Here is a 21,854-nt window from a genome sequence, read left to right as displayed (position 1 = left end):
TGAATACAAAAGTCCCAGCGCTCCGGCGAGAGAGAGTTGGGCGAAAGCCTGCGCTCACTTCCGCAACGTTATCCTTGCAGAAATACCGGAGCACGGCCCCCGTTTCCTTCCCCCAGCCCCCGCCGCACCCCCGGTGGGTGGAGTGATGCCCTTGGTTTCCCTCCGGCCACCCCGGCGTACCGCTCCCCGGCGCGGAGCCGCCGCGGCACGCCGGGCGGGGGCGGCCCCCCCACGCATCCGTCGGGGACGTTGGGAGATATTGATCACGGACGACTTCATTTTGCATAATTGCGGCTGACAGGGCCTGTGGTTCCCTCATTTACGGAGCAACAGCGTCGAGGGGCTGATGGATGGGGAGCGGCTCCCTCCGCTCCCCCCAACTCCCCTCCCTCCCCGCGGCAGCCCCGCGGCCCCGCCGGGGGACGGCGGCTCCGCGCCTCATGCAGCAAATGGCCGGCTCACAACAGCGAAATATTAAACTTAGGTGCCTCCCTCTCTCGTTTTACCTAGCGCGGCCGGCCTGAAAGCCTCCCGCTCCCCGCAGGGCTTTGTCTGCACAGCCGCGGCGGGGCCGGGGCCGGCACCCGGTGCACGGGGACCTTCGGCGGCCGTATGTAAGAAAAAGTGCTTGGGAAGTTGGGGCTTTTCCCTCCTTCCCCCCCCCCCCCCCATCCTCCCAACAACAAACAAATAAACAGCTCGGTTTCTGCTAAACAATGCATAAAAATTAGCCTCGCCCCAAAGTTTATGTCGGGTTTACGGCGCTAACGTTTCTCCTTGATGGGAAACGCTTTCCCGAGCACTTCTGGAAAGCGCTGGCGAGCCCTCGGTTACGAAAAGCAGCGTTACAAGCACCTCGCCAAACGTCTCCGCAACTCTGTGTCCCAGCCTCACATCATCACCTTCTCCAGACCTTTAGGAGAAACGCACGTCCAGGGCGGGCACAGCCAGCGCCGCGCACCGCCCGTCTCGGCGTGCGGGAAACACCGGGGAAAAAAGGAAACCCAACAACAACGCTCGGTTTTCCCGTGAAAAAATTAAAAAAAAATAAAATAAAAAAGGGGGGAAATGAAGAGAAAAAAAAAAAAAGGCAAATAAAGTTGCGGGCGGCGGCGATGCCCCGCCGGAGAGGAGGGCAGCGCGGAGGCCGCCGCCGCCGGCCTGACTTCGCATCCCGGCGCTCCGCGCCGAAACAAAGCAGCGAATCAACTGCGATGCAGATGGGCGGCTATGAATTTTTTGCTGCTGCTTAGAGCTTTAATTACTCGTTCTTGATCCGTGGGACTACGACACGACACCGCCAAGGTTAAAATGCCCTGAACAGCTCTGAGCAGATGTGAACGAGTTGGCAGACGCGCAAATGAGGTCTGCCTCTAAGCATGATAACAAGTGACTAATACATTGCATATCGCTGAAAGAAAATTATTTTTCTCTAATTTGCATTAGCTTTTTTTCTTTTTCTTTTTTTTTTTTTTAACGCCAGCGACATTCTCTCCTCAGAGGCAGCAGCATAATCCTGAAATATTACTCCGTGACTTTAAAAGATTTGGAAGGAGGCAGAGATTGCCAGTGTTTTGGCTATGCAGGCTTGTTTATCTTTCCGCCTTTGCTCCAAGGCGAAACTAGTTTCGCAACCAGTATTCTTGCAGAAAAAATGGCACATGTCATATAAAACACCAGTTTATAGGAATTGATGGTAAAATTGTTGAATGACTACTGGCGCGCTTTCGCCGCTAATAGCACAGCGTAATCCATAAAGGACCAAGGGGACAGTCAAGGCCGAAAGAGAAAAAAAAAATAGATTGACTGGAGAAAAATAGATAAAGGCAACCCATCGACCGAAATTACAAAAAGGGGGGTGGGGGAGGAAATAAGCATCTCCCCTTCCTACCTGCTTTCCATCCCAGAGCCACCTCGTCAAAAAGACAATAGTACGTGGAGGTCACTTACTATATAAAACAGCGACTCTCGTAGGTAGCGAAACTGTGTCAGGTACAAATATAGGCCGGAACCCAGTTCTCCAAGTTCCCTCGACTTTCCAGAGGCTCTTCTGAAAGGGCCGGGAGATCACTTTGGGTACCGGAGCAAACTTCAAGAACAGGGCAGCATTTTATATCCTTCGCTCAAAAGGCGAACCGAGGGGCTTACACGCAGAGGCTTTGAGGAGAAAATAGCTGCTCGGGCTATTAACGCAGGAGGAGTTTTTCACCGAGGACCTACTCCAGGGGTGCCTGCACGTCCAGGTTATCAGGGGTTGCGCGCTGCCATCTCAAGAGACAGCAACTTCTCTCCGCCAACACGTGCTCGGGAAGCAGGCAGGCGCTGCCAGCCACCGCACCGTGCCCTGCCCGAGGCCCGCAGCGGCTCCGAGCCGGGCTGCCCTCTTCTCCCGCGGGGCTCCCGGGACGCCTCGCCCGCCGCTCTCGCAAAGTCACCGGGGCCGCCGCAAACCCGCCGCCGCTTCCACCGGCAGGAGGGATTTCCCAGCGCCGAAGCCGGCCGGGGTCGGGCGCGGAGCCGGCCGCTCCTCCCGCAGCCTCCCTGCGCTTGTAAATCAAGCGGAGGAGGAGAGAAGCGGGGGGCGGCTTCTCCCCGCCTAGCGGCGACGCCGCCGGCGGCACGGGGAGCAAGGCTCGGCGCCCTGCCGCCGCCCGGGATGCCCGCCGAGCCCCGGGGCGCCCCGCCGGGCCCCGCAGCGGCGGGCGGTGCCTCCGGGAGCGGCGGGGCGGCCCCGGGGGTGCTCCGGCCCCAGCGAGAGCTTTTGTGTGGTGCGAGTGCCGGCGAGGCGCGGGCTCTTCGCGCTCCAACAGCTGTCACATTATTTGCACTGGCTGTAAACAGCCTTCGCCTTCCCCCCTCGCCACACAGTTAAATCCAGACTAACAATCCCCAGTTAGAGATCAAACCAACAACAGCAGCATTGTGTCTGCCTCCCTTGCTTTACCATCAACTCCTGCAGCTGGTTTACTCGAAACAAGGAACACCCTCTACCCCACCTCCCCCGCCCCGGGGCCAGAAACGTGCTTGTTCCCGGCGGTTGGTCAGGCGGAGCCTCGCTGCTCCGGGGGGCTTCTGCGGGGCCGGGGGAGGCGGGGGGGGGGGGTTGCTCCGCCGCCCGATGCCGGCGGGGTCCCGAGCGCTGCGGGGCTCTCGCCCGCAGCGAGGAGGGGTTTCCAGCCCGCACTCCGGCCCGACGAAAAGCCTTATCAGAAGTTGAGCTCCGCTCTCGGTTTGGCTTTTGGGAAGGGCGAGGGGGAGCCCCGCAGCAGCGGGGAAAGCCGCGCCAGCAGCTGCGCAGGGCCCCGCGGAGCGGCGCGCTCCCGAGCAGCCCTTCCCCGGGGAGGCCGGGCTCTCCGCCCCCGCACCCCCTGCCCTGCCGCCTCGCACCGGGCCGGCGGCAGCAGCGCCCGACCTGTTATCGCAGCGAACCTCCCGCCGAGGGGCCCCTCCGCCGCGCCGGCCGCCCCGCCGGCCTTGCCCCGGGCGACGACCCGCCGCTCGCAGCCCGCGGCGGCCCCGGCCCCGCCGCGCAGCCGGCCGGCAGAGACGCGTTTCCACCTTCAGCCCTTTCCCTCGTAAGCAAGAAAAGACAGAAAACCCCAATAACCTAAAACACGAGTCCAACTTGCTCGCGATACAACCACCTGGCAGCAAAGGAGTGTGCCGCACACCCTCAGCGGGCCTTTTGTTGGGCACAGCTGGAATTTGAGTGTAAATCCCTGTACCTCCTTACTTGTCCTTACTTATTTTTGTATTGGCGGCAAAGTTAGAGGTGGAATTTACTGAACAGAAGCAAGGGAAAAATAAATCAACTCGAGGAAACCTTTCCTTGCCCAGTTTGACTCCTAGCATTACCCAAACTGTGCATCTCTAAGGGAAAACCACAACGCGGCAACTTTCTCTGAAATTTGTGTACCACACGAACTCTTGAAGAGGCCACGGGAGCTGGAAGTGCATTTTCTAGGTGCTTATATGCAGTTTGGGAGCCGACACCAGCAAGGGGAAATAGCTGATTTTATCGGGAGCACATCTCCATCTTGGCCTGACTCCTGCCAAAGGGCAGTGCTCCCCAGGCAGGTAAGGTGCTTCGCACCAACGTGATATGTCTCCAATCAACTTCCGAATCGGAATTCACCGACAAATGATGCCAGTACGAACTCACAGGTCAGTATCATCGACTATTCATTGCCTATACGTAGCTAGAAATCTGCTGGCCTGGTAAAAACCACTGCTAACAAAACAATGTCGGCAAAGGCTGCAACACACTCTTGTGAGAGACCGGCGATTCGTGCCTACTGAGGCTCTTTCAGCACAAAGGCTTTTAGAGGAAGAGAGAGAGAAGGGGGAAAAAAAGGAGGGAGGGCTCTCGTGTTTCAGGGCTGCTGTCCCCTGGGAACCAAGAACCAAGTGTAGCTTCAATCAAATGCTGACTTCTCCTCCGGGAGCTCAGTAGGAAACCTGATCTCACTAGCTCATGCCTGCCTCCATGCATATAGGCTGGGTTTTCTTTCATACCAGCAATTTGTATAAAGAGGAGAGCCAATACAGTTTATTGCAAACGAGATCTCGCAGTAACGGATCTAGAGAGAGATTTCTGTAGCTAAAATAAGACAACCTTCAGCCGCCTGCTCAGGGCAGGCCGCGCCGCAGCCCGCCCCCAGCTCCGCACACACGGCTCTGCCGTGGGCGCCCCTGGCGCGGCACAGCACGGCCTCCCACGCATCTCCCCGAGCCCTGCATCCTCCCCAGCTGGCAGCAGCCGCCCTGGGTTGGGTTTTTGTGCAATGCCAGGTTACACTTCCATTAAAACGTTTACGCCGGGAGATCACTTCCTGCTTGCAAGTATTGTTCCGGCTTCCCCTGCTGCTCGCAACTTTAGCCGGAGCTATTTCTCTCCTCGCCCACTGCTGTGTGGAGACCCAGGGAAGCATCCACCCCTGCCCGCTGGCCCTGGCCTGCCCTGGCACGGCAAAGCACGGCACGGCACGAGAGGTCTGCCGGGAGAAGGCAGGCGAGTCCTCCAGGCGGAGCTCGGCATAACTTCACACCGGGCTGCTTAATTCTGCACGGGGCTTTGCTAATCCACTTCGTGCTTGACTACTGAAATGGGAGGAAAGAAAAACACCGTGCGGGGAGCACGACCAGGCCAGAGCAAGGTGAGCCAGGGGGACTGCAGCCTGTGGCAAGGGCTTTCCCCCAATGCCCAGCTCAGCCTCCTACTGCTGTGGGCAAGCCGGAGAGGCTTAGCACACAACCCAGCACACTGGGGCGTGGGAGCAAAGGGGACTGCCTGGGGATCAGCAATCCCTGTAGGATCTCTCCATAGCCAGGAGCTTTCACATGGAGAAAGTTTGGCCCAGGGAGGGAATTTACACTTAGAAAGAAGAGGAGCTCAGCCCACCCCTTCTCGAGTTCTCCGTGAATTTCAAGGAGAGCTGAGAATACGCCCCTCCAGCTTTGATTTCACTTCTCTGTCCCTACCTGCCACCACGCACAAATGCCATACTCGAGCAGTGGCTAAATGAGGCCCCGCAAAGCTCTCCCAGCCCCTCCAGGAGACCCCCGGCTGCAATGCCGCCCCACTCCTGGGGAGCGTGGGGGAAACACAGAAGCGGGTGAGGGACAGGCAGCCCCACGGCACCTGGTCCACGCAAGCACAGGGACAGCCATCGGGCTGCCCCAGGCATGAGGTCTGCTGCCTGTGCAAGTACGGGCGTACTTCTCTCTGCTATCAACTGTGCCAGGCGCCAGCTACTCCGATACTCCCGTGGAGGAGGAGATCTGACTTTTATAACTGAGGATACAGGCCCAAATGTTTTGTAATATGCAAATACTGAGGCCCCTAGGTGAGGTATTCCCGAGCGTTAAATGAACACCTGGGGTAAGAGCGAGAGCTACTCCAGCTGAAAATGAAAAGCAAAACACGCTCTGAGAAAGAACGGGTGGACTGGCAGCACTGGCGTACTGCAACCCATCGCAGGCCATCTGGAGGTGCACGGGGAACGACCCCGCTGCAGAGCTGCGCCGGTGCAGCTCCCGGCCGTGGGAGATTGCTTCGAGAGCAGCGGGAGCCGCGGAAAGGAGAGCGCGTTTGGCTGGGAGCGCTCTCGCCCCTCCTGGCTGAGGAGCAGGCGGAGGAAGCACAATGCCAGGCTTTCCCGGTGCAGGCTCGGCTGCGGACCGCAGCCCCGAGCCTCCCCTTTCCCCAGCGCTCTATTGAACACACTCAGCTCTTTATACGAGCCATTCCCAGTGTGGCTGGTGGATTCTGCGCTTTCCACTTTAATTGTCTTATCCAAATAAAGCTTTGTTTTCCTTAGCACGACAATCCCAACATTCAGGCCGAGATTTTCATTGGACAGAGGAGATATTTTATTCTCCGATTGTTTAGAGAGTCGGGGCTTACACGGAACAGCCCCGGCTTGTGTGCCTCCACTCACAATGGGGTCTTTGCAGCCCCGGTCTCCGTCATGTAGATTCATTTCCCAGAGCGACTGGGATGAGAATCATTTTTCTCTGAATTTCATAGCTTTCCAAGTCTACCCTAGACTTTAACAAGTCTTTTAGTTTGCACCTAGACAATAAATTTAGTTTAATTTAGCTTCCGGTCTTTAATTTTAGCAGGTCTTCTTTTTGCATGCAAATCGATATGGCAATTACCATCTAAAAGCTCACCCAGCCCCAGGTCAATGTAAATTGATCATTGTCCGCCTTCTACAAATAACACTGGGAGTCTGTGGTGCATAATGAGATTATACTGGAAACTGTCTTTCAGATCACAAATTATATTTCATGCTGTCACGATCTTCTCCAAGTGGACTTCCTTGCATGTCTAATCACACGGCACCAAATCTATTAGCTCACGAGGTAGGTTTGGGGTGCGAGGAGCGCTTGCATGCGGAGGGGAGTCCCAAATAATTCAGACAACAGTTAAGGAAAACTGTCAGGCAGGCAGGTACTGAAGCGTGCTCTCACTTGCTAACTTTTCCAGCGGTGGAAGAGAGGAGGGGAAAAAAATCTCCGCTCGGCCAAGAACTGCTGTCCAGCAAAGAAGGAAAAATGAATTCCCTGCTGGAAAGCAGCAGAACTTTCCTAAATCCACATTTGTGACGAGTTCTTGGACTCCTCCTTTCCGTCCCCACCTCGTCTGCTCGGCCATTCAAAGGAGCGCTGGCTGCCCGCTTCGGAGAAACCCCCAAAGACGCACTCCCTTGGGAGAGACACCCCTGCCCGCCGCAGCCTCGGGACCTGAGCGGGTCGGCTCGGAGGGAAAGGTCGCTCTGGAGCAACGACCGCCGTAAGCCCGTTCCCTGAAAGGACACGAGGATTAACGGGAGCTGCTCACGGCCAGGGGAACTCCCCCTGCCTGCAGCCTAGGCCGCCGCGCTGCTTCCTGCACACACGCGCACAGCCAGCGAGAGCTGCTCGGCATAGTTAAAAGGGGTTAGCCCAGCTCTCCCCAGCCAGCCGGCTCGAATCCGCCGCTCAGGTTATTGCAAAACCAAGAAAGAGGGGAGCAGGCCCACTCCAGCCATCAATTCTTTCTAAAGCGACACCAGCCTAAGGAGGAAGTATTAAACCCGGCTTCACGCTGTTCTTTCTAAGCCCGCACTAAAACGTGATCTATTGTGGTGTTCGGGGGAAAGATAGCGTATCGCATATCACCTGTGCAACCCAGCTACGCTGCAGAGTCCCAGCAAGAGCCCACACCTTTGTCAAGACGCACAGAAATCAGAGCACGCTCCTCCTCCCGTGCCGAGCATGAATTTACTCCGAGCCACATTTACTCCGAGGGCAATGTGGCTGCTAGAGCTACGACCTGAGCTGGAGCAGGCCTTTTGCCCATCTTTGCAGGGGCCAGTGAAAGTTGAGAGACCTTTTAAACGACAGCCACAGATTGCTAGGACTACTTTGGTATGCGCAGCACTCATTATTTTGGGCTGTGGTGGCCTGGGTCCATTTTCTCCGCAAACGGAGACCCGAAAGCATGTCAACAACTTTGTGTGGTCTCACAGCTGCACAGATCCACAAAGTTTGCTTGCGCGGACTGTACAGGAGCCCCTGGAGCTCAGTTGCCTTGCCTCCGGCATCCCTCTTAGGGGACCTTGGCTTTTTTATCAGCCTTAAAAAAAGTGAATTATCATGGGGTGGGGGAAGAGGAGGGAAAAAGGGACAACGATTTCGAACTGCCTGAGAAGCTGCAGCTCTCGGCACGTCCTGGTAAAGGCAGATACAGTGCGTGACACGGAGCCTGGATTGTCCACCAGCGCAGGAATAAAGCCAAGGCACCAGTATTGTTTCAAGACCCAGTCCATATTTGGGCATTCAGTTCACACATCCTAAGTATTGCTTTAAATATTAGAATAGAGACATTCGCCAGTGTGGTTCATAATGCACTCAAATGGGAGAAGTCATTGCTGTTTGGTCTCAGATTACTAGCTTGGTCTTGCTGGTCTTTTTTTTGGGGGGGGGGGGGAGAGGGAAACCCTGCTGAGTCTGTTTGCACTGGTCTCTATTAGATATGCAACAAATCTGCCATTTCCGGCGTTGCTTCTATCTAATTAGAGATGTATTTAGATGGTGACGTGTAAATAAGCGCTGAGCTGCCTGCTGCCCTGGCTGCGCGACCTGCTCGGGAGCATTTCCAATAAGGCTGTAGCGCCCGGAACCAGGGCTCAGACAAAGAGGAATGGGAATGGTCTGCGCTGCAGGCGAATCCAACAAAACCAGCTTTTATCTATCGCTCTAAAGCCTTAACTGCTTTTAATCTGTGCCGCCCAGGCTTGCACGCCACGATCGCATCTCATCCACCGAGGACGTCTCAGTACAAAAGGAAGCACACGCGCACGTAGGAGCTGCAAATAACCCCCGACCCACCCGAGCCCCAACGCAGACCTTGCTCTCCGCCTGCCCTTGCGCTCCACGAGGCGTGCGTGCCCCCGTGGGCTTCCAAACGCCCCGAGGCAGGTACGCCCGGCTTCTGCGTGCACAGACACGAGCCGAGGGCTGCCCCGCGCTGTGAGCGCACACGCGGCCCCGTGGGGCGAAGGGCGCCGAGCTGCCGGGGCAGAAGTTGACGGGACCTGAAGGCGGCCGCGGAAACTCGCTCCCCCCGCGGGACCGGGAACCTCCGCCGCGGGTTTCCACTGCAACCCGCGGGAAGGGGGGGGGGGGGGGGGGCCACGGCGGGGCCAGGGGAGGCGGAGAGCCGCCGGGGACGCCCCGCCGCCGGGGATCGCCCGCCCGGCCACCCCGAGGGGCTGCGGCAGCCTCGCCGGCCGCCCGACCCCGGCTCCAAGCGCTCCTCGGAGTTTCCAGGGAGAGGAAACTCCTGGGAACGAAATAACCTGGCACTCGCCCTCGTGAATTCTTTTCCCGTTGTGGGAAACAGCTCTTATAAAGCCATTAGACGGACGGGGCAGCGCCGGGGCCCGAGGCGCGCTGCCCCGTCCCCCCCGCTCCGGCAGCATCCCTGCGACCGCTGCTGCTCCCGCATCCTTCCAGGCCGGAGCAGCCGGCCACGATCCCCTCTCGGCTTTAAGGGTTAACAACCATCGCCACCAAAAAAAAAAAAAAAAAAAAAAGAAAGAAAAAAAAAAAGAAAAGAAGAAAAAAATATCGCGGTGACCTTTTCCTCTCCGACTCCCCCACTCTCCCTTTCAGGCTCCGGTTCCTGAGCTCGCAGGGAGCCTGAGCGGCTGTCTAGACCGATCTATCACAGACGGACAAACAATACGAGGAGAAGCCCCTGCCCAGTCCCTCAGCCTCCGCCACTCACCTTAGAAATGGCGAAGAACAGAAAAGTGACCGCGATGCAATCCTCCCCGGTATATTTATAGCCTTCCACACAGCCCACCTTCATGCCTGACAAATGAGATTTTGTCTGCTCTCTCAGCGTACGCTCCAATAAACACACACACTTTTTTTTTTTTTTGGTGCCTATTTTTTTTGGTAACATTCCGGCTCGTCCTCCGACCTCGGGGGCGGGCGAGGGCCCTCCACGCCCGTGCAGGGAGGCAGGTTCGATAGTCAGAGCGGCGGGGGGGGAAAGATGGGACCCGGCCGCTCGTCCACACGCAACCTCCCAGCCTGGAACTTCAAGGTCCGTATTCATCACGCCCCTCCGCACCCAGCCCCCTCATCCGAAGTGCTCCCCGGTCCCTGCCAGCCCTCCGGGTTGCGTATTAAAGAGGTATATACGGGGCGAAGAGCCGGAGGTCCAACGCTGCAAAAGGCTGGGGAAATAACTAATGAGCTGTGCAGCCCATTGATCCGGTGCATACTTCCTAATTAAACTCTGAGTCACCTATTTGTGACAGCAATTCAAAGAACTGCACCAGGGATAAACTGCAACCCCGGCGCGCGAAGGCAACCGGGGGGGGGGGGGGGGAGGCGGCGGGGGGGAGGGAGAGGAATTTGCTCCTAATCCTCCTAAAAGCAATTAGGTGAGCGCTGCGCTGGCTACCTCTCGGGAAGCAAAAAAGGAAGGGGGAAAAAAAAAAACCACCCAGCGGCTCCGACAGCAGAACCGAAAGGAAATTAATCGGTGTGTCGCAAGCGCCACGGCACCGGGCTCCAGACAGATCGGCAATCACCAGCGTCTCGGGGACGAAAGTAGGCGAGAGCGGCGGCCGGAGGAAGCGGTACGCCGGGCTCGGCGGGCAGCGGCGCGCACAAAGCTGCGGGAGAAGCGCGGGCGGGGAGGGGGCAGCGCGGGCGGCGACGACCCGGGCGCGGCGGAGCCACCGGCGGGGGGTGCGGGCGCTGCCCCGGGGGCCGAGACCCCGCACCGCCCGCCCGCTCCCGCCCCCAGCTTTGTTCCCAAGCGGCCCTGGCGGGGCACGGCTCTCGCCGGCCGCCCCCCACGGTAGGGCCGCGGGGGGGGGGGGGGGGCGGGGGGGGGGGGGGAGTTAATAGAATCCTTTGGAAAATCCGGGGCTTTGCTACGGGGCTACGTGGTGCGGCTCCCCCCGCCCCCCCCCCCCCCCTTAATACCAATACGAATACAAAAGCTGCAGGCTCCAAAGAGCAGATGAAAGCAATGAACGGAGTTTCTGGAAAAGATTCATTAGTGGGCATTAATGCTGCGAGGAGCTCCGAGGCGATACCATTAAAGCCAGTCCCCGTACTTTGTCAGTTTTGTCACCGCTCGCTACGGTCGCCGCTTTTTTTTTTTTTTTTTTTGTCAGGGGAGAGGGGAGGTGCTCTTCGCCTCCCCCTCGCCCCCTCCGCGATCACCAAGACCGGGATCCGACAGACATCGCGGAAACGACAGAGAGGGAGGAAAGGGAAAGAAAAAAAAAAAAAAAACACAACACACACACATCGAGAAAGAAAGAGGAACGTGAACGCTCCGCAGCCCTCGCCCCCGGACTCGCTCCGCGAACATCAAATGCATGCCTCATATGCTGCGCAGAGCCGCCCCGCTTGGCCCCGGCTTCACAAGGCAGCCTCCGCTGCCTCCCTGCCTGGCCGTCCCGCTCCGGCCGGCCCTTTGATGGCAAGCCCCGAGCCTCCCTCCGGCTGGCTCTCCAACTCCAAACTACATTTTAGGGCTGACTAAACTTCCGTGTCACGCCAGACCTCACGCCAGCACAGCTCCGCGCACGGGAAAGCCCCGGGCCGCCCTGCCCCACGTGCGCGGCGGCGCCTGCCCCGCCGGGGCGGAGGGGAGGGGGGGGAGCGGCGCCCCGGGCTCTCCCGGCGAGGGGAAGGCAGCCCGCAGCGGGCTCTCCTCACCGCTCACCTGCCCGCCGCCCCCGGACCGCCCGCTGCTCTTAGCGGGGAGCGCGGAGCCCGGCCCGCCCGGAGCGGGAGCCGTCCCCGCTCCGCGGGTCGGCAGCGCCGCTCCTCGCTCGCCCCGTCCCCCGGGAGCCCCGCACCGCCGCTGCCCCGGCGCCTTCCCGATCGCGAAGTGCGAGACGACGGGACCACCACCACCCCCCCCCACAGGCGCACCGGAGCCGACAGCGCGACCGGCACCTTCCCCCCCCCTCCGCCGCCCCGAACAGGCATCTTCACAAGCAACTGCCTCCAAACTTCCCCTCCGCCACCGCAGCCCCGGAGGCGCACCGGGAGACCCCTCTCCCCCCCGCCGCCGCCTGCCCGCCACCCCCGCCCGAGCCCCGCTGCCCCGCGCCGTAACTTTCGGCCGCGGCGCCGCCGCCCCCCCCGCGCTGCCGTCCCCGCGGCGGGGCGAGGGGAGGCCCGCGGCCGCCCCGTCGCCGCGGGACCCGCCGGCGGCGGCGGCGCTTCCGCACGGGAGCTGTTCGCGGAGCGGAGCACTGACCTTCCTGCCGCGCCGCGGGGCTGCGGCGTGCGCGGTCCGCGCCGCGGGTCCCCACACCGTCGCCTCGCCCTGCTGCTCTGCCGGGCAGGGCAGCCCCGTCGGGAGGGGGGGCGAGAAAAGTTTCCCGATCCCCCTCCCCCGCTCCGTGGGTGAGTGTGCCGCGGCTTGCCCCGGCGCGGGCGGGCCGGGGAAGGGGTGCGGGAAGGCAGGGAGCTGCAGGGCGCGGGGGGCAGGAGCGCGGCCGCCGCCTGCGCCGACGGGGCAGGTGCCCGCGGGAAGGGCTTTGCTTCTCGGCTCGGCTGGGCTCAGCGGCGGGAGCGGCAGCCCGCGATGCTCATTCCGGCTGCCGGCTCTGGTTTGGCAGCGCCATGTTGCTGGCTTGCTCCGGGCGAAGTTCCTGCGCTGGCGAGCGCGGCGCTCCCCACATCTCGCCCGCGCCGCCGTCTCCCGTGCCCTGGCCGCCGCGGCTTTGTGTGTGTGTGGCTGGGGATTTAATTCTCCTCCTCCTCTTCTCCTCCTCTCTCTCTCTCTCTTTTTCTTCCTCTCCCCCCCCCCTCCCCTCTTTAGTCCGCCGGGAAAGCCGCTCTTCCTCACCTTGCCGCTGGGAGACCGGGCTCCGTCTGCTGCACGCTGCGCTCCCCTCGCATCCCCCCTCCTTCTCTCCCTCCTCCTCCTCCTCCTCCTCCAGCCGCCGCCTCCCCTCCCTTCCCCTCCCCCCGGGCAGGCGCTGCACCGAGGGAGCCGCCGCCAGCAGCAGCGGCAGCAGCGGCAGCAGCAGCAGCAGCGCCGCCACCGCTTTTTCCCTCTGCAAGTTTCCCCCTCCCCTGGCTGCGTTTCCCTGCCCAAGCAGGGCTCGCCCGGCCGCTCGCCCGCTTCCCCCCCCCTTGCCCTGACTAATTGATTTGCCCCCCCCCCCCCCCCCGCCGCGCCGCCGGCCCCTCGCCTCGCTTCGCCCGCTCCCCCCGGCTGGCACAGGTCGCTGCCAAGCTGCGGCGCCCCGGGGGGACTCCGCGCTCCCGCGCTCCCCGGCCGGCAGGGAGAGGAAAGCCGCCCCCCCGCCCCGCCGATACTCCCCTCGCTCGCTACCCAGAAGGCCAGTGGAGAACCGCAATTACCATAAAGCTCCGCTCACTCCGCTCCGCCAAGCTGTCAAAACCCCGGCGGCGGCGGCGCTGCCAGACATCGCTGCGAGGCTCCGCGGCGGGTCGCGCCGCGCTGCCGCCCCCCGCCGCCCCGCTCGCCCCCGGCCCCTCTGCCGTACGCCCCCGGCCCCCACGACCCGCTCCCCCCAGCGCGCCCCGCCGCACCGCGGCCCCCGGGATCCCCCCCGGCGGTGCAGCCCGCGCCCCCACCCAGACCCGCCGGCTCCGGGTTCCCCCCGTCGCGCAAGGGCATCCCCGCCGCCCGAGGACCCGACGAGGGCTCGCAGCCGTCCTGACCCCCCGCACGGGTCACAGCGCGCACGGACCCTCTCGCTCGCACCCTCCCACCCGTGGAGGGGGTTCCCCCCCCCCCCCCCGGCCCCGGGGCCCCTCTCTCGTCCCACCCGCCGTCCCCAACTTCGCGTGGTCCGCGGCTCGGCCGCGCTGATTTGCGCTTTCCCCCCGGTCCCCTTCTCTGAGCTCCGAAGCGGGGTGGAAAAAAAGCCACTCGTTTGTCAACGTCTGCATTGCGCGGGGCGGGGGGGCCGGGGGGGGGACCTTATTAAAGCGCGTTTTCGCCTGATCCGGCTTTGGCAGCCCTTAATGCGGTTTTTGCCGCGTGTGAGCGGTGTGGCAAGCCGGGGTGGGTGGCGACTGAAGCGCCGTTTCCCTCGCTGGCATTTCTACGGCTGCTTTTAAGATTTCTGCCCGGGTTGAGGAGCCCTTTAATCTCCGGCTTGGTAGTTATCGGCTGCATCTATTTACTTTGGCAAGGCAACTTTTGGCTCGGCGAGCTCGACTCGTAAATTTCACGTTCATAACGCCCATCCCCGCCGATACTCTCAGGTTTGGTCCCGCGGAGCCCGCGGCTTGGAGGCTCCCGGGGCGGCCCCGGCCGCAGGGCCAGGCGGGCCCGGGGGCCCGCAGCTCCCCCGCACCGCCCGGCGCCTTCCCGGGGAAGCGGCAGTTTTGCCACCTCAGCGCCACCGGCGCCGCATCGAGCCCTTCTCGCCGCCGCTCCGTGTGGGAGCGACTGCCAGCCAAACGCCAGGCGATTAACGCGGACAGTTGGCCCCGGGGGGGATTTTTAATCGCCACGTCCAAGACCCTGCGCGAAAAGGCTGCGGAGACGCTGCGAGCTGCAAAAGCTTTCCTCGCCGGGAGCGCACAAGCAGCAAGCAGGGCGGTGAGTATTCAGCGCCAGAGCAGGGCTGCCGGGGCTGCCTGCCTGGCCGCCGCCGCTGCTGTTTATCTCTGAAGATGGAAAAGCACGAGTTCCCGAAAGTTGTCGCTACCAAAGGCCCCCCCCCAAAGAAAAAAATCCAGAAGTTTTTAATCGAGAATCTAAGCCACGTCTGGAAAAAACGCGGGGGTCTCCAGATGTTCGGGGAGGGGGATGCAGAGTGCACACACACCCCACACACACTCACGCAGCTGGGTCACGGCCAGAGGGTTGGCATTTCATGAAACTGCCATCACGGGGCTTTGGGTTTTCGCTACGTCTCTCTTAAAAAACTCGCCTGTCTTAAAGCAGAAGTGAAATATCCGCCGTCTGAAACCCGAAACTCCAGCCGCACCGCTCGGCTTCCTTGCAGGGGAGTCCGGGGAGCCGCCGAGCGCGGCGGCCGGGCTGCGGTCCCGGGGTGCCGGCCGGCGGGGCGCACGGCCCCGGGCGGCGGCCGGGTTTATTCCCGGCGCGGCGGGCCACGCATTTGAAAAGGCTCCCACACGTTTTTTTAATCTCCGATAACAAGCAGAAGGACACCTGGCCTATTACGCTGTAAAGCTATTTTTTATAAAGATGTTTTAGGGCTAGACATTAAAAGTTATTAGACTGAACACACGTGAGTTACAGGCACACAGCTGGAGGAAAGGCCTCTATTGGTTTTTTTTTTTTCCCCTTTCCTAGGGAAAACCTCATTAAAATTGCTTCTTTCGGTAGGAAAGCAGAACTAGCGCGTCTCCCGGCGAGGTGGCCGCAGCCGCGGCTTCACAGCTGCATTGATCTGGGCTTTGTCCCTCCCCGCACGTCTGGATCCGCGGTGCCATCGACCCGCACTTGCATCACAAAAGTCGCCCACTTCCCTTCCCTTCCCCCGGGCTGCAAACTCCGGATCACATGTGTGCGCCTACAGCGTGGGGCTGGGTGGTTGGGGCTGGGTTTTTTTTTTAACTAATGACTTCAAGTTATCTCGGGGTAAACTCCCTCCACTTTTATTTTTAACCGTAGTTAAACTTTCTTTCTTTGTGAACGCAGTTTCTTCCGTGGCGGGGAGGAACAGACCCGCGCTTGTTCGCCTCTGTGCTTTTTTTGTTCCCCGGGTCCCCGAGCTTTGCAGCGGGAGGCTGGCGGCTCCCGGCGAAGACATTGGGGCTTCAGTTCACTCCTCCCGCGGCCTGGCTCGGCCCGGCTGCGTGCCGCGCCGCCTTCCCCTGCCGCCGGTGCGGGCACCGCCGAGCTAACCCCGGAAAATTCAGAGCATGCTCTTGCCTTGCGGATTACCGGGCCGCCTCCCCCCCTCCCACACGCCCCGGAGCGAGCTGACCCCCGGGTCAGGCCGCTGCACACTGCTCTCTCCCCGGGAGCCGAGGGGCGGGGGGGGCCTCTGCGCACAGATGCTCGGGGCTCCGCGCTGCTGCTGCTGCTGCTGCTGCTGCTGCTGCCGCTGCGGAGCCGGGCGGGGATGCGCTCGCAAAAACGGCTGCTCCGATAATGCGAAGTACTTAACCTCCTCGTAAAGACAAATCCATTGTTAATGGCAGAATGGGCTTCTCGCAGGAGGCTTCCAAGTGGGATGGCTTTACGCCGGCTCTCATTTACCTCCAGCGCCGCCTCTAATTGGAAGCCCCCCCCCCCCCCCCCCCGCACTCGGCCCGCGCACCTCAGGAAGTTGGGGGTTAAACCGCAGGAGCGGCGAGGCCGGGCCCCCGGCCCCCTCCGCATCCCGCTCCCCTGCCCACCAAACGGCAACCGGAGCACGCGGGTCTCCCGGGCAGGGGAAATGAGGGAGAGGGGAGATGGGCGCTGCGAAGGTAAAATGAATTAATGCCAGCGAGGTGCTCAGCCAGCCTGGTGATGAGTGCTAGGAAAAGCCCATAAATAACAGATCACTGTCCTGAGCTTTGAATTGCCCTGCTTGAGTGTGTCTTAAATCAGACCTTTATCATTGCTTATTGTAAGGCTGTTTTTAATGGAAGTGTAGAAATCTGAATAACAAAACAAGACAAGCCTCAATTGGCGTTATACAGGGTCTGCAGCGCTTTCAGACCTGACACGGTGCCAGCATATTGTTACACCGCCATGCAAACTCCCTGTGCAATCAAGGGGGTTTTGCATAGCTGAAGTACTATAATTTTACTTCGTAGTTCAGGGCTACTCTGTTGACAGGAGATCCATTATTTTCTCTCCCTCTCCCCAGAAGAGCCCGAGACGCGCTCGGTTCACGGACTAAGCGCCGCTATCTTTCTCACAAAGGCGAATGACAAATCTCTCCGGTTGTGTTTGCTTTGCTCCGCACCCTTTCCCCGCTCCACAAAAGAGCGGAGATGCCCGCGGTCCTCCAGGCCCCGTTTGCCGCTCGGAGCGGACAGCCCGGGAGGGACAGGCAGACAAACACACGCACGTCTCGGCCAGCCTGCAGCCGGGAAGCTCGGCCTGCCGACCGCCGCCCGGGGCCGGCTGCCGCCGCGGCCGGGAGAAGCGGTCGCCGGGCCCGGGCAGAGCTCGGTGGGGAAGGCGCAGCGCCGAGCCCACCGGGGCGGCCGCGGGGGGACGGGCTGGAGGCACGGCCCCTGTCCCGGGCTGGGGAAGGGGGGCGGCAGCCCCGCTGCAGGAGGAGGGCAGGCTGGCTGCGAGCTGCCCCCTCCACCTCTCCCACTTGCATACCTCGGCCATTTTGTCTGCTTGCGGCGCGCCTCTGTGTCCCCCCCCCCCGCCCCCGCACTGTCCCCTCGGGCAGAGGGCTGCTGCGGGGCGCTGCCCCGGGCGCAGGGGCCGGGCCCTGCCGGTGGCGGGGCGGGCGGGCCGGCCGGGCAGGAGGAGGTGAAAGGAGGGCCGCCGGCAGCCCCGGCCTCTCCTGCCAGCGGGGAGATGCAGCCGCTAGGCAAGGCCCTGCAGGGGAGGGGGCGTGCGCCGCACAAGTCTGGAGAGGAGTAAAAATAGCGCCGGCGAGGTTGTCGCTCTCCTCGCCTCCCCCCAGCCCGGCGGGGGGCAGCGGGCGGCGCGGCGGGGCTCGGCGGGCGGGCGGCGGGGAGGGCGCCGGGGGAGGACAGGAGCCGAAGCCAGACAAAACCCCGGCCCCGGCCGGAGAGCGGTGCGGGCGAGGTTGAGCCTTCGCCTTTGAAGGCGATGCGCGGGAGCCGGGGGCTGCACCCCCTTTTCCCGGTGGGGTCCCTCAGCCCCGGGGAGCGCGGGCTGCGCCCCGTCCCCGTCCCTCGGCGGCCTGGGAGGAGCGGCAGCGAGCGGCGGCTCGGCGCAGGCACGGCAGCCACCACGCTGCCGAGTTTAAATATAATACGGCGGCCGGGGGAACCGCCATGGTTTGAAGGTGTGTTTGTGCAGACTACAGCTTGTATGTTAATAATTGGATACAGTCGATGAATCACCTCCGTCCTCCTTCTGGTTTTGTTTTTGTGTTGTGTTTTGTTTCGGAGGGGGTGGGGAGAGAAAGCGAGGAGACGATGCCGTGGCTCGGCGCTGAATACCAATTCCGCGCCCGGGTTCATAAACACTGGGGTTATTCACTCCGCCCCAGAGGTGACAGCGGAGGCCTCCGCCGCCCTCCGCGCCCGCGCCCCGCGGCGCGGCCCCCGGGCTCGCCGGCGTGCGGAGCAGGATTTGCGCCCCGGCTGGAAGCCCGGCAGCGGCGGGTGGCTCGCCGGGGTGCATACATACGAAATGAGAGCCTGCAACATCAAAGCGGCAGCGGAGCGGGGGCAGGGAGGGGCTCTCGGTGTGTACACGTGTGTACTTTTCCAGAGAAAAGCCCCTAATTTTTCAAATCGGATCCTTTTTTTTTTTTCCCCCTTCACTCGCATGGCAGACACGCGGAGAGATTCTTTAGTCCTGTACTTAACACTTCACAGTGTTTTTAGCAATTAAGGCGAGAGGGGGTGGGTATAAAGATAAGCCACTTTTTCGCCCTGCAAGTGTGAAAGATAAGATAACAGTAAGCTGGGGCAAAACGTCTGCTTACAACCTCCCCCCAGCGATTCTGATCGGTCACCTCTTATCGCAGAAAATGTTCATTTCGAAAGCAGCGTCAAAAAACCGAGGGAAAATAAAAGTATTTTCCGTTCAGAAATGCCATTTAAAACCCCGTCGTCACTTCATCTCCCCACGTCGCCCCCCGCCCCCCGCCGCCGCGGTACCCAAACCAGGGCAGCAGCCGCTTCCTAGCGCGCCTCTCGGAAGCCAAATCACGCAGGTTATCAGGGGACTGAAACCTGCCAGGCGCCGAGATTAGCAGCGCGCCCCGCTCCGCGGCGCTCCCCGGCCGTGCCCGCCCGCCGCCCCCGTCGCAGGCGGGGGACGCGGCCCGCCTTACCGGCCCCTGGCTGCCCGTAAAGCGGGCAGGGAGCTGCGCTGGGGAGAGCCCCACGCCGGCACCACACGCGGCGGCGGGTGAGGCAGAGCGGAGCCGGGCTGCCTTTTACAGGTCGTTTCGCTGCGGCACTCCCGACGGCATCGGGGCGGCGGGGCGGGGCGGGGGGGCCGTCGATGCTTCCCCCGGCCTCCCCCCAGCCAAGCTGCAGGATCCGCTGTCGGCGGCCGCGCTCGGCGTCGAGTCGCTTCAGCTTCCTCCCCTCTCCCCGAGGCCCCCCCGGCCGCTTCCTACCCCGCGGCCGCCCCCGCGCTCCGCCGCCCGGCTGGCACACGCGGAGGCCGCGGGCGGGCACGGCGCCCGGCGCACACGGCGACGGCCCTGCCCTCCGCGGCACCGGGCAAGGCCCCGCCGCGCCCGCCCCCGCCCCGGGGCCCGCGAGCAGGATGCGGGCGCCGCTCCTCCCCGGCCGCCGGGCAGCGGGGCTCGGCGCGCCCACGCCCGCCGCCGCCACGGCCGGGGCTACCCGCTGCTTCTCCGTCCCCGGGGGCCTCCCCCCGGGCCCGGAGTTTCCCCCTCCCGTCCTTGAGCCGCCGCCTCCTGCGATAAACCGAGATGCCGAGTAGAAAAGGCTTCCCGACACCTCCCCGAGGGCAAGGCGCGGCCGCGCCGTGTCCTCGCTGCCCTGGGAAACCTCCGCACGGGCCTCCACGCGAGGCAGCAGAGTGTGCGTGGCGTGGGCGTGCGTGCGTCCTCGTCCCCCGGCAAAGCCACATCCAGGGCCCCCCCGCACGGGAGCCGGGATAGCGGGGACCCCGCGCAGCCCCGACCTGCTCGGGGCCGGAGCGGAGCCGGTGGGGGGGCTTCCCCGCGCTCGCCGCATCCCCCGTCTCCTCCCGCCGCCCTTCTCAGAAACCCGTCGGTGCCGTGCTCTCGAAGTGAGTGGGTCAGCAGCTGATGACAAGGGGAAAAAAGAAGAGAGCGAGCGAGCGAAAAAAAAAAAAAAAACCTCCCAAACCCTAGCCTGGCGCGATTACTCATCCCCAGAGTTCCCCTAAGTCAGAGAAACTTGGCGAAGTCCCAAGGCCGAGCCGTTAGCACGGTCTGAGGCTCCCCAGGCACCTTCCGCCGCGGGGCCGCGGCCGAGGGCGCGGGGCACGGCGGGGGCGGAGGGCCGGGGCCGGGGGCCGGGGGCCGGGGCCGGGGCCGGCGGGGAGTGCGCGTCCCCATCCTCGGCGCTCTTCGCGCTCGAGTTATCGTGGAGCGTTTTATCTTCACAGTCACATCGGCAGCTAACGAAGCTCGGCGGCTGCAGCCCACACGACTTTGGTTCTCTGCATTTATCCTTCAATAAAAGCCGATTCCTTTATTAGAAACAGGAGACGTATCTCCTACCGCCCCTATCAAATCCCAACTGGCAAGGCGCAGCCGACACCTCCCCCTCAGCCCCCCCTGCCCGAGAGGGGCAGGCGGCACCACCCCACGGCCTACGCCCCCCCCCCCCCCCTCCGGACCCCCCACCGCGAGCATCCCGCTCTCCCCCTCTCCAGCCCCCCCACGAACAGGGGCTGCCCTCGCCCCCTTCCACCGGGGCGGCCAACGCCCCCTCCCCGAGATCCCCCCCGGGCAGGAGCGGCCGAGGCCAGCCGGCCCCTCGCCGCTGCGCGCCCCCCGCCCCAAAGACCCCGCGCCGGCACGGGCAGCCGCCTCCTCCCCCCCCTCCGCCAAATCAATCGCCCCCACCAGGCGCACCCACACGACTTTCGTTCCCCTGCATTTATCGTTCAATAAAAGTCGTTTCCTTTATTAGAAACAGAGGAGACGCTTCTCCCACCGCCCTCACCTCATGCCCCCTCCGCGGGCGCAGCCGGCGGCCCCCCTTCCACATCGCCCCCCGCCGAGCGGGGCCCGCCCCACCCCCCCCGCTCCCACCACCGCCGCCCCCTAAAAATAACAATAACAGTAATAACAATAATAACAGCCGTCGTCCCCAGCAGTCGTGGCAGCCAGTCCCCCCCCCTCCACCGAGCCCAGCCACCCCCTCCCCTTCCCTCTCAAATCCCCCATCGCTAGGCGCAGCCAAGCCCCCCCGCCCGCCCGCCTTTCCCCAGGCGCAGCCAACGACCCAGCAAATCCCCTCGCCAGGCACGGCTCGGCCCCCGCCCGCCTCGCAACCCCCCCCCCCCCGGGCACCGAGCAGGTCTGCGCGGCTGCTGCTTGTGCGGCTCCGATCGGAGCTGCCACCGCCGCTACGGTAGGCGGGGAAGGTTTCCCCGGGCGCCGCCGGGAGAGCCGGTGCTCGGAGGATGCCAGCCCGCCTCGCCGTGCCGTGCCGCTCCGTGCCGTGCCCCGCCGTGCCGTGCCCCTCCTCCGCGCCGCGGCTGCGGGGAGAGCGCCCGGCGGAGATCTCCCCGCCGAGGAGGGGCCGGGACGGAGCGCGCTCTGTATCGCATTAAATTAATCGCCCGGCTCCGGAGGAGGCAGGTGATTCTGCCAAACACAATGAGGGGTTTGAGCGCTGCGGAATAAAGCGCCGTTCATGGGGCCGTGGGCGGCGGTGCCCGGCTCCGCCGCGGGATCGCCGGGTCCCGGGGGATCCCGGCGCTGCTCCCCGCCGCCGGCCCCAGCCCGGGGAGCTCCGGCTCGGCGCACCCCACCCTCGCCCTCGGGATGGATGAAGGGAGGGCGCGGGGGGGAAGCGGCGAGCAGCTGCCCCGGCAGCGGGGGAGCAGCAGCCCCCGGGGACGGGAGACGGGGGGGCTGCAGCCTGGCCCCCCCCCCCGTCGTGCGCTTCCGCGGGGGCGGCCCTTGGGATGGGGGGTGGTAAACATCAGCCTCCCGCGGGGAGGCAGGGGCCGAGCGGCGGGGACCGCGCAGCCC

At 63.1% G+C, this 21,854-nt stretch overlaps 1 protein-coding gene across 9 annotated transcripts in view; it reads right to left on the bottom strand.

Annotated features, from left to right (window-relative positions):
* BCOR (BCL6 corepressor) overlaps positions 1–21,854 on the bottom strand; it is an 83,173-nt gene that overhangs the window by 45,997 nt on the left and 15,322 nt on the right. For 4 of the 9 annotated variants that reach the window (XM_076355358.1, XM_076355419.1, XM_076355436.1 and 1 more), the window contains exon 1: positions 12,884–12,932. The exons of 2 other annotated variants lie outside the window; for them this stretch is intronic. The gene's annotated coding sequence lies outside the window, so the exon portion shown is untranslated. Of the gene's footprint in view, positions 1–1,950; positions 2,196–12,289; positions 12,375–12,883; positions 12,933–21,854 lie in introns of those variants that run through there. 3 more of the 9 variants (XM_076355374.1, XM_076355366.1, XM_076355384.1) reach the window with 3 other exon arrangements.

The sequence above is a fragment of the Aptenodytes patagonicus genome, chromosome 1 (genome assembly GCF_965638725.1).
Source record: "Aptenodytes patagonicus chromosome 1, bAptPat1.pri.cur, whole genome shotgun sequence".
NCBI lineage: Eukaryota > Metazoa > Chordata > Aves > Sphenisciformes > Spheniscidae > Aptenodytes > Aptenodytes patagonicus.
The sequence above is the reverse complement of the archived record's forward strand: the minus strand, read 5'-3'. Positions and strand labels throughout refer to the sequence as shown.